Consider the following 9,591-nt stretch of genomic DNA (forward strand, 5'->3'; position numbering starts at 1 on the left):
CGGGACTCCGCGGCGCCGCTGGGTCGCTCGGCCGGCCGCATGACGTCACCGGAAAGCGCAGGGCGCGCCGGAAGTGGGTGGGGCAGCTGGTAGTGCAGCTGTTCCGATCCAAGAAAGCCGGCTCGGGACGTGGCTGTGAGCAGAGGCCGGGCTCCCGGGGCGGGGTGGGGAGGGGGCCTGGGGCGCCGCCGGGACAGCTCGGGGAGGGCCCGGGGGGGGGCAACAGGAGGAGCGGGTGCGTCGCGGGACGCCGGCAGCCCTGTCGGCCTAGTGGTACAGAGGAGGAAACTGAGGCCCAGAGAGGCCAAGTGTCGGGCCCAGGGTCGCCCGGTGAGTGTCTGGGAAGCCCGCGGGGGCCGGATTCGGATCCGCGTCTCCCCAGCTCCGAATTCAGGGCCTCGTCCCCCGGCCTCCCGGTACAGCCTCTTCCTTCTCCTCCTCCTCCTCCCTCTGTCTTCCTCTCTCCCTCTTCCTCCTCCCTCCCTCTTCCTCCTTGGCCTTGGCCAAGTCATTTAACCACTCTAAGACTGTTTCCTTTTCCCAAATGATGAGAATGAGGCTTATACCACATTACTGGTGGCGGTGTGAGAATCACTGACAAAATGTATAAGGTGTTTTGTAAATCATAAAGTCCTATATAAATCAGCCATCGGTATTTTACCAGAAAAAAAACCTTTCCATCTAAATGGCACAGCTGTTGTGTCAACACTAGGGGTGGTAGCACATCCCCGTAATCTCAGCTACAGAAGAGGGTATTATCTCTTGAGCTGTGGTGTTCTGCACTGTGTTAGCGTGTTCTGATTGCGGTCACTCACCAAGTTCAGTATTAGTACAGTAAGTTCCCCTGGGTGAGAGAATGATCGCCAGATCGCCTGAAGGACGCACCGATGCAGGTTAGAAATGGAGCAGGTCCAGACTCCCGTGCTGATGAGGTGTGTAGTCCATGCACTTCTGGCTGGCATGAGGTGAGGAAAGACAGTCTGTAAAACAATAGCAACAACGTAGGTTTAGCCCAGAGAAGACTTCTTCAGAGTTAGATCTTTATGTAGAATTTAATGGGAAGGAAAGAAAAAGCAGGTTGGAAGAGAGAACATACAGGGTTGCAGTGTTATCTTTAAAACCTAAAGCCAGTAAGAAATATAGCAAAGATCCTGGACAGAACTGTGCTGAAAGTAGCAAGATGAGGGGAGTCTAGTGAGAAGCGAGTAAATACACTAATATATCTCAGACTATTGCAGCAGAGTTCCCAAGGACAAGGAGGGAGACAGAAGATTCACAGGGAGGGGAGGCTGGTGGGTGCAAAACCTCATACCTAATGTACTTCATACAAAGGAGAAACTTTTGTTCTCTGGAGGACTTCACAATGCTAAATGTTACAACCGAGACCTCTTTTGTTGCTTTTGACAGAAGAAAAGGAAGAGTAAAAGAAGAGAAACCAACTTGGTAGAACATCACCAAGGACATTTGTTAACAGAAACGACTAGATAGTGGAAAACAACCCCCCCCAAAAACTAAACTCCAAAACCATCAGATCCAGTGACATGTTGAAGGGGGTGTGAGAAAACAGGCTGGTGGGTGTGCCATGGCGGGGGGGGCGTGAACTGGTCCAGCCATCCTGGAAAGCAATCTGGCATTCATTATACCTTCAAAATTATTAAGACTGCATGCTCTTTGACCTGGCAACAGCTGCTAGGCTTGTACCCCAAAGGAATCAAAGAAAGAAAGACCCTAAACGAAGGAGCTTTTTTTTGTAGTGGCAAAGAATTAGAAACTAAGGAGATTCAGTCACTTGGGGGCTGAACAACTTGTGTTAAATGATGAAACATGCTACCCACCTCCAGATAGGTGTTGGACTCAGAGTGCATGCTGAGACTTTAAACATGGCGGATGCAAGAATTTGTTTCGCTTGACTATACATGTATGTAACAACTTTTGCTTTTCTTACTTTCTCAAGGGGTGTGGGGGGGGGGAAGAGGGATGAGATAGGGAGAAAATGTGAACCTAAGATTAAATTGAATAAACAATGAAAACAAATGATGGTATAAAACGTATGGAATATTATTGTGCTGTGAGAAATGCTGAAAGGATTGATTTCAGAGAAACCTGGGAGGGCTTGTATCAACTGATGCTGAATGAAATGAGCAGAACCAGGAGAAGAAGTGACACAACAGCGTTATGAAGACAAACAGCTCTGAAAGCCTGCAGGACTGCGGTCGACACGATGACCAGCCACAGTTCTCCTGCCACAGAGGGGATGGACGAATGCAGCCAGTATGGGACTTGGGTTTTGCTTGACTCTGCTTATCTGTTAGGGGGACTTCTTTCTCCCAGTGGGAGGGAGAAAAAAAAACCAAATGCTTGATAATTGAAAACATTTAATTAAAAATAAAACCTTCAGTCCTGATTCTGCAACTTCTTGTGTGACCACGGACAAATCATTTCTGTCTTTGTCAGCTCCCATGTCTTCTGTGGTTCCAGGATCAAATACAAAATGCTCTGTTTGGAGTTCGGAGCTCTTCATAATCTAGCCTCCTTCTCCCTGTCTTCTTAAACCTCACTGCTCAACATGCTTTCTTCAGTCCAATAGCACCGGCCTCCTGGGTGTTCCACAAACAAGACCAACCATCTCTCAGCTCCTGGCATTTTCTCTGGCCGTCCCCCATGCCTAGAATGTTCTTCTTCCGGTCTAACCGCTGACCACCCTGGCTTCCTTGAGGTCTCAATCCCCTACAGGAAACCTTCCCTCTGTCAGTTATTTCCTGTTTATCTTGTATGTAGTTTGTGTGTATCTTTTGCCTGTTGTCTCCACCATTAGATTGTGAGCTTCTTGCAGGCAGGGACAGTCTTTTGTCTCCTTTTGATTGCTGGTGTTTGGCAAGGTGCCTGACGTATCAGAGGCACTTGATGTTTATTGACTGAGGATCAGGTAAGGTAATGGCTGTAGGGTGCTCTCTAAATGTCACTTATTTAGTATTATCACTCTTACACTCCACTTCATACTATATTTTTTTGATATAGTTTGTGGGCCTGGGGAACCATCCCAGAACTTAAATCAGAGGTAGTCTAGCCGTATATTTGCTCTCATGATGTAAATGGTGTAGAGGAAGATGGTGTGAAGGCACAGCAAAGGGTGAAGGAAAGTAGAGGATTTGGAGTCAGAAGACGTAGACTCGGTCCCTGCTCTTCTGCTCGATCATGTGACCTCAAGCAAGTCCATAACCTCTTTGTGGCCCATTTTCTTGATGGGTGACAAGAAAATTGGGTTAGGTGATCTCTAAAAGTCCAGCCGCTTCTAAATCCTGTGAAGGAAGGAAGCGGGCATTTATATAGTACCTGCCGTGTGCCAGTCACTGTGTGCTTTACAAATATTTGATCTTCACAGTGACTTGTGAGGTCGGTGTTATCATCATCCTCATTTTAACAGATGAGGAAACAGGTTGAGTGAGATTTATGACTTGATACAGCTACTGAGCGTCCCAAGGTCTGGATCTGAACTCAGGTCATCCTGACTCCGGGCCCAGCACTATCGCACCATACCACCTAGTTTCCTCTTTGATCTTAAAAGGATATTTTGTTTGTTTGTTCATGGTCCAGTTTTGCTGCTTTGTTTTCTGATTATTTTGAACTTTGAATGCTTTGGCATCCGAGGAAGATTCAGTGGCTTTATAGCTTTTGTAAATGAAGGATCACTGAGTCACAAGAGTTGGAAGAGATTTCAGGGGTCATATTGTCCAGCTCATACTGGAAGAAGTAAGCAAGTGTCAAAGCATATTAAAACCTTCCTTTTTAGTTTCTCTAGAAATACTAAGATGTGATATTTCTCTGTTCAAATCAACTGGTTTTAGTTGTCTTATCTCATTGATTGGTAAGCTCACAGTTCCCTCCCATGGCCTGACAAATTGCTCTCCACCTCAGCCTCCCACATCTTGTACTGGTGAAGCTGATTGTTTTCAGGCCAAGTGTACGTTTATCTCCGTTAAATTTTGTCTTAGTAGATCTAGTTCAGTCTCAGAAATGGTTGCAATGTATTACAATCCTGACTTCCATCCACCCAGCTGTTTGTGCATCTGCAAGTTTAAGAAGCTTGCCTTCCATCCCTTGACCTAAGTCACTGGTAAACTATTGAACAGTACAAGGCCAACCCTAGAACCCTGGGGCTTTACGCTAGCCATATCCAAGTTGACATTAAGCATTAACTTACTATTCTTTGGAGGTCTGGCTATTCAGTCAGCTATGAATTCACCTAATTTTTCTGTTGTCTAGTCCACATCTCTCCTCCCCAGAATAATAAGCCAGTCTTCTTGAATTAGTTCAGCCGGTAACTGAAAAATGCCTTCTATGACTTCCTTGGCAAACAGTCATCCAGCGTCTCCTCGGAAATTCTCCAATAAGAAGCAACCTGCTATCTTCTGAGGTAGCACATCCCACTTTGGGATGACCGTGACTGTTAGAAAGTTGCTTTTTATCAGTGAATGAAAAAATATTAAATGTTTACTACATATATGACAACCTGTTAAGTGCCGGGGATAGAAATACAAGCAGAAGACCGTCTCTGCCCTCACTGAGTTTACAGGGGAAGACTAACACTAGGGGAGTGGTGGCCAGGGTGAGATCTTATGGTGGGGGGTATCACAAGGATTGTGAATAGAGTTGCAGAGCAGTTGATAGACGGGGCCTTGTAAATGCAGGGTCCTATCTGAGATCTTCTCCAGGAATGGCAGGGTGGATTTGATTACTATTCTCAGAGCTAGAAGTGGAAAGGGAGGAAGTAAATGCATCTAGGCATCCCCAGCCTGTATCTGCCTCTTTTGAAATTTCCCCTCATTTCCTTGTAGCTCTGTCTCCTGGGGCCATGCAGAACAAATCAAATCCCTCTTCCTTATAAGAGTCCTTCAAATACCTGGAAATTGCTAATAGCCTCAGTTCCTAACATCTCTGATCTTTGGAGGGCCTCATCCAGAACTGAACATAAGACTCCGTTCAGTTAGTGGTCCAATGAGGACAGTGGCACTGTTACCTCCCTGTTCCTGAACACTGGGCCTCTTGATGTGGCTTAAGTTGCCGTCACCTTCGCTACCTTACCTTGGACTTCCCTGCCCAATAATAAAAAGGACCAGATTAAAAGACTGCTAGAGGAGGGAACTGAAATAGCTCAACCATGGGGACCACACATTTGTATGTTTAATTTTTTAATCAGATCTTGCTGAATTGTAAATTTTTGAAAATTGACTGCTGGAAAAATCTCAAAGTTATTTCGTTTTTAGAAAATTTTCATTTGATGTGCAGCCCTTGAAACATCCTTGTGAACACAATGTTTTTTGTGAGCAACAAGCATATGAAAAAATCCATGTTAGATACCACTTACTTATTCATCGGCTACCCAGCAACAGAGGCAAGTAGATGGCGCCGTAGTGGATAGAGTGCTGGGCTTGGAGTCAGGAAGACTCATCTTCCCGAGTTCAAATCTGGCCTCAGACCCTTACTAGCTGTGTGACTCTAGGCAAGTCACTTAACCTGTTTGCCTCAGTTTCCTCATCTGTAATGAACTGAAGAAGAAAACGGCAAACTGCTCCAGTATCTTTGGGAAGAGAACCCCAAATGGGGCCAGGAAAAATCGGACACAACAAAAATGACTGAATGACAAATTACACTCAACAAAAGGATTTTGCATCTAAAATTTTGAGAGGGACCTTTGGAGGGTAGCTGGGAATTAGTGGAAAAGTTTCTCTTTAATACAAGGAAAAACTCGTGACCAAATAGAGATGCCCCAAGGAAGATGGGAGTGCCTGGGATGCACTGGAGGACTTCAAATAGGCAGCAGAACCACTTGTCAGGGACGGTGTCAAGGGAATTCTTGTTCAGGTCCAGGTTAGACCAGGTGCCTCCAAGGTCCATTCCAGCTTCGGGATTCTGTAGATGTCTACACATGCCTAAGGGTCTTTTATCTTAAACCTGTCATTTGACCCAGTCATCCATCCCCTTAAGCCATCACCCTGTCTGTATACTGTACTTCCTCCATTTAGCTCCTCACACCTCCCTCCACTGCTTCAACCTCTTACCTTGAGGTTTCTTTTTCCTCTGCTGTAATGAAACAGCTCTTCCCCAAGTGGTCCTCTTTCTACTAAACTCTGCTCAGCTTTTGATGCTGTCGGCCATCCTGTCCTCCAGCCTAGACCCTCTCTCCTTCCTTGGCTTTTGTGACTCTGTCCTCTTGGTTCTCTTCCTAACTGGTCCTGTTCTGTCATTTTGCTGCATCATACTCCATGTCCTACCCCCTAACTGGGGGTCTCCCCCAAGAATCTCTTGTGGCTCTTATCTCTTTCTAGGTGATCTACCTCATCAGCTCCCCTGGGTTCGATTATTATCTTTATGCAGATGAATCCCAAATCTCAATCTATGTATCCAGCCCTAGCCTTTCTAGCGATCTAGTGTCTATATTTGTTATCAGTTAACTGCTGGACATCTCCCGAGTGTCCCAACTCAAGGTGTCCAAAATACGACTCTTCATTCTTCTTAAGCCTGCCCCTCCTCCAAACCAGTTTCTGCTGAAGGCACTACCATCTTCCCAGTCTTTCACATTCCTCACTTTGGAGTCATCCTTGACTTCTTCCTCGGCTCTATGCACTCGTCCTACATCAGGTCTCCTCACCTCTGCACTGTCTGAAGTGTTGAACGTTCTCCCAGTTGATCCCCCTGCTTCCAGCCTCTCCCCTCTGTATCTATGTCTGCATTCCACTTCTGCTGCATCTATGATGAAATGCAGATTCCTAGAGAAAGCAGCCTCGACTTGAATCCAAGAGGATCTGAGTTCACATCTGAGTTCAGATATTTCCTAGATGTGTGGCCCTCCTACCTGGTTTATCTAGCTATGCTGTGGCTCCGTAATCTTACTCCATTCACCTCTCTAGACTTACCCCAAAATAATTTCCTTTAGGTCCACTCCAGATTTCTGTTACATGACCTTACCTGGGCCCGACCTGCAGCAAGGCAATGCTTCTCCATACTCCTAATGGTTTCCCTCTCCCACTTACCAGATTGGCTTTTCCAAACCTTGTCATTCCTCCTTAAATCTGTCCTACTCCTACTCTCTCAGCTGTGAACCTTGCCTCTTCCTTCAGGGAACAATTAAGGACACTGACCAAGAGCTTCCCCTTCTCTCCCTCCTCATCTCACACGTCCCCATACCGATGATTCACCTCTATTCTCACCCCTGTGAGGAGTCAGGCAGGGAATAACTGCACGGGCTTCTAGGACTGCTCCCCATAGGTCAGCTCATTCTCATTATTTTTAATAGTATTTTATTTTTCCCCCAATTACATGTCAAGACAATTTTTAGCATTCATTTTTACAAGATTTTGAGTTTTGAATTTTTCTTCCTCCCTCCCAGCTGTCCTCTAGCCCACAGACAAAGGCTGATCTCTGTGGGTACAATGTCCAGCAGTTTTGTTCATACCTGCTCATTCCTCAGTGCTGTGACTTACACACTCCTCCCTTTTGACAGTTAGCTGTCTAGCAGGACTAGCACTGTGTAGGCATGGTGCACCCAAGACACCTCTCCCTAGTGGTGCTCTGTTTCTTAGACCTGAGTATCAGATGACAGGTAAGGGCCTGCATGGGCATAGCTTAGAATCTAATCTTTTTATGAAGGGGATCTGTTCTGTGAAGTTTGGATTCAGTCAAAGGGCCACACTTGAGGACCTAGAGGGCCACATGGAGCCTAGGCTGCAGGTTCCTCACCCCTAGTTTAGACGGTGACTCCTGAATAGCTCAGTGCTGGCTTAGTAGGGACTTGGGTGAACCACCATTCCTATAGTGCCCATCTGAGTCGGTCACCTTTGTCAATGAGATGCATGGCCATGGGCACCGGCTTCATTTGAATTTAACTATACGGAGGAAAATGCACCCAGGTCTGAAAGAGAGGGCTTCTCTCCCTTCTTTCCCCTTCTCTTTTTCCTCCCATATTCTCCTCTTTTCCTTTCCCTTCCTTCTCCTCCTCTTTCCTCTTTTCCCCTCTCCTACTACTTCTTCTCCTATTTCCCTCCTCATCCTTTCCTTCTCCTACTCCTTCCCCTCATATTTCTTTCCCTTTCTCTTCCCCCTTTTCCTTTCTTCTCTTCCCTCCTTATTTCCCTTCTTTCCTATTCTGCTGCTCCTCCTTTCCTACTTCCATTTCTCTTCCTCTTTTCTTCTCCCCCTTCTCATTCTTTTTTCTCCTTTTCTTTTTCCTATTTTTTCTCATCATTTCCCTCTTCCTTCTAAACTTAACATTTCCAGTAGAAAAAAATAATCAAACCCAATGTGACTAAATTGTTAAACAAAATTCTAAACTTGAACAATTTGCATTTTGAGTAAATAGAAAATATAATATTCTGATACACATATTTTCAACTAAACAAAACCAAAAGAATCCACTTGTTCCACCCCTTTTTCTGAGCCTGTCTGTGTACTTGGAAGATTGAATGCCTCGGATTTTATTTTTCCTGATAGTTACAGTTAAGATTTTGCAGTCATTATTGGTCTGATCTCACTCTGCATCATGCCCTACATCTTCCTATTTTTCCTTGTACTCCATTCAATTCAGTGTGTTTAAACCAGGTGCTGTATTCTAGCTACTAGGCTAGGTGTTGTAGATAACAGAGGTAAAAACAAAAGAGACCTTACCCTCCAGAGACTTACATTCTAGTAGGGTTCCACAGTACATGGTAGTTTGAGAAAGAACAAGGCACAGATGAGTAGGACGCTCAGGAAAGGCTTCTGGAAAGAGGGAGCAGGGAGCTGAGCCTTGGAGGAGGTGAAGGATGCTCTGGTGGAGGGAAAGGGGGGGGGTGCATTCCAGGCAGGAAGATGGCGCAGCCATGGTAGTCCAGTGGGTAGTGGACCCTTTGGGCTGGTCGTTAGAATGTGCAGAAAGGAAGGCTTTGAAATAAGGCTGGAAAGGGGTTGATTTTTCTTTCACTCTACTAGTTTATTTCAAAGAAGAACTTCTACGGGGATAGAGAGTGAATTAGTGGGGAGGACTGGAGATGCAAAGAAGAATTAATAAAATGAGGAATACACAGAAGGAAAACCTTCAGAAGGGAGCACAGACAGGGCAACTTTGTTACTACCTCGTCAAATCCCAAACTCTACATAACAGAAGTTCCTGTTTTTGTATGTAATTCTCTTTTTGGTTCTTCACTCATGTTGCACTGTTTTGTTTTTGTTGGCGATTACTGAGTTCATGATAAAAAGAAAGTTTAATGTAAGATGTTTGTGTTGTCTGTGAGCCGCATTTGCATCCACATGGGTCTATCTAAATGCAGAGGGGAGCTTGAATAAATATTTCTAGAGTTCCCCCATCCATTTCCCCTCTTTTTATTGAACAGAGCAGACATTCTGTTTACTTCATATGCATGGCACTGTTATATTCTGATCCACCCTTTTTCAAGCATGACTTTGATTCTTGCCAGGAGTTGAGTGGGGGATTGGGAATATGAGGCTAGCTACTCTCTGCTCTCTTCAGAGAGGGAGTACTGGGTAGAATTATATCTCTCTGCCACCGTAAGTATTGTTAGCCTAGGGGAAATAATTTTTAGGTTCAAAATATGCTCT

At 45.3% G+C, this 9,591-nt stretch overlaps 1 long non-coding RNA gene across 2 annotated transcripts; it reads left to right on the forward strand.

The window, feature by feature from the left end:
• Position 1: 1 nt before the first annotated feature.
• Positions 2 to 2,412, forward strand: LOC110195419 (uncharacterized). 2 transcript variants are annotated; one of them, XR_002320894.2, is made up of 2 exons: positions 2 to 135; positions 1,408 to 2,412. It is a non-coding gene; the product is annotated as an uncharacterized LOC110195419 (long non-coding RNA). The 2 variants fall into 2 exon arrangements; XR_002320893.2 differs by lacking the exon at positions 2 to 135 and adding an exon at positions 142 to 330.
• The last annotated feature ends 7,179 nt before the right edge of the window (positions 2,413 to 9,591 follow it).

This window comes from Phascolarctos cinereus, unplaced genomic scaffold (genome assembly GCF_003287225.1).
Source record: "Phascolarctos cinereus isolate Bilbo 61053 unplaced genomic scaffold, phaCin_HiC Scaffold_9;HRSCAF=440, whole genome shotgun sequence".
Taxonomy (NCBI): domain Eukaryota; kingdom Metazoa; phylum Chordata; class Mammalia; order Diprotodontia; family Phascolarctidae; genus Phascolarctos; species Phascolarctos cinereus.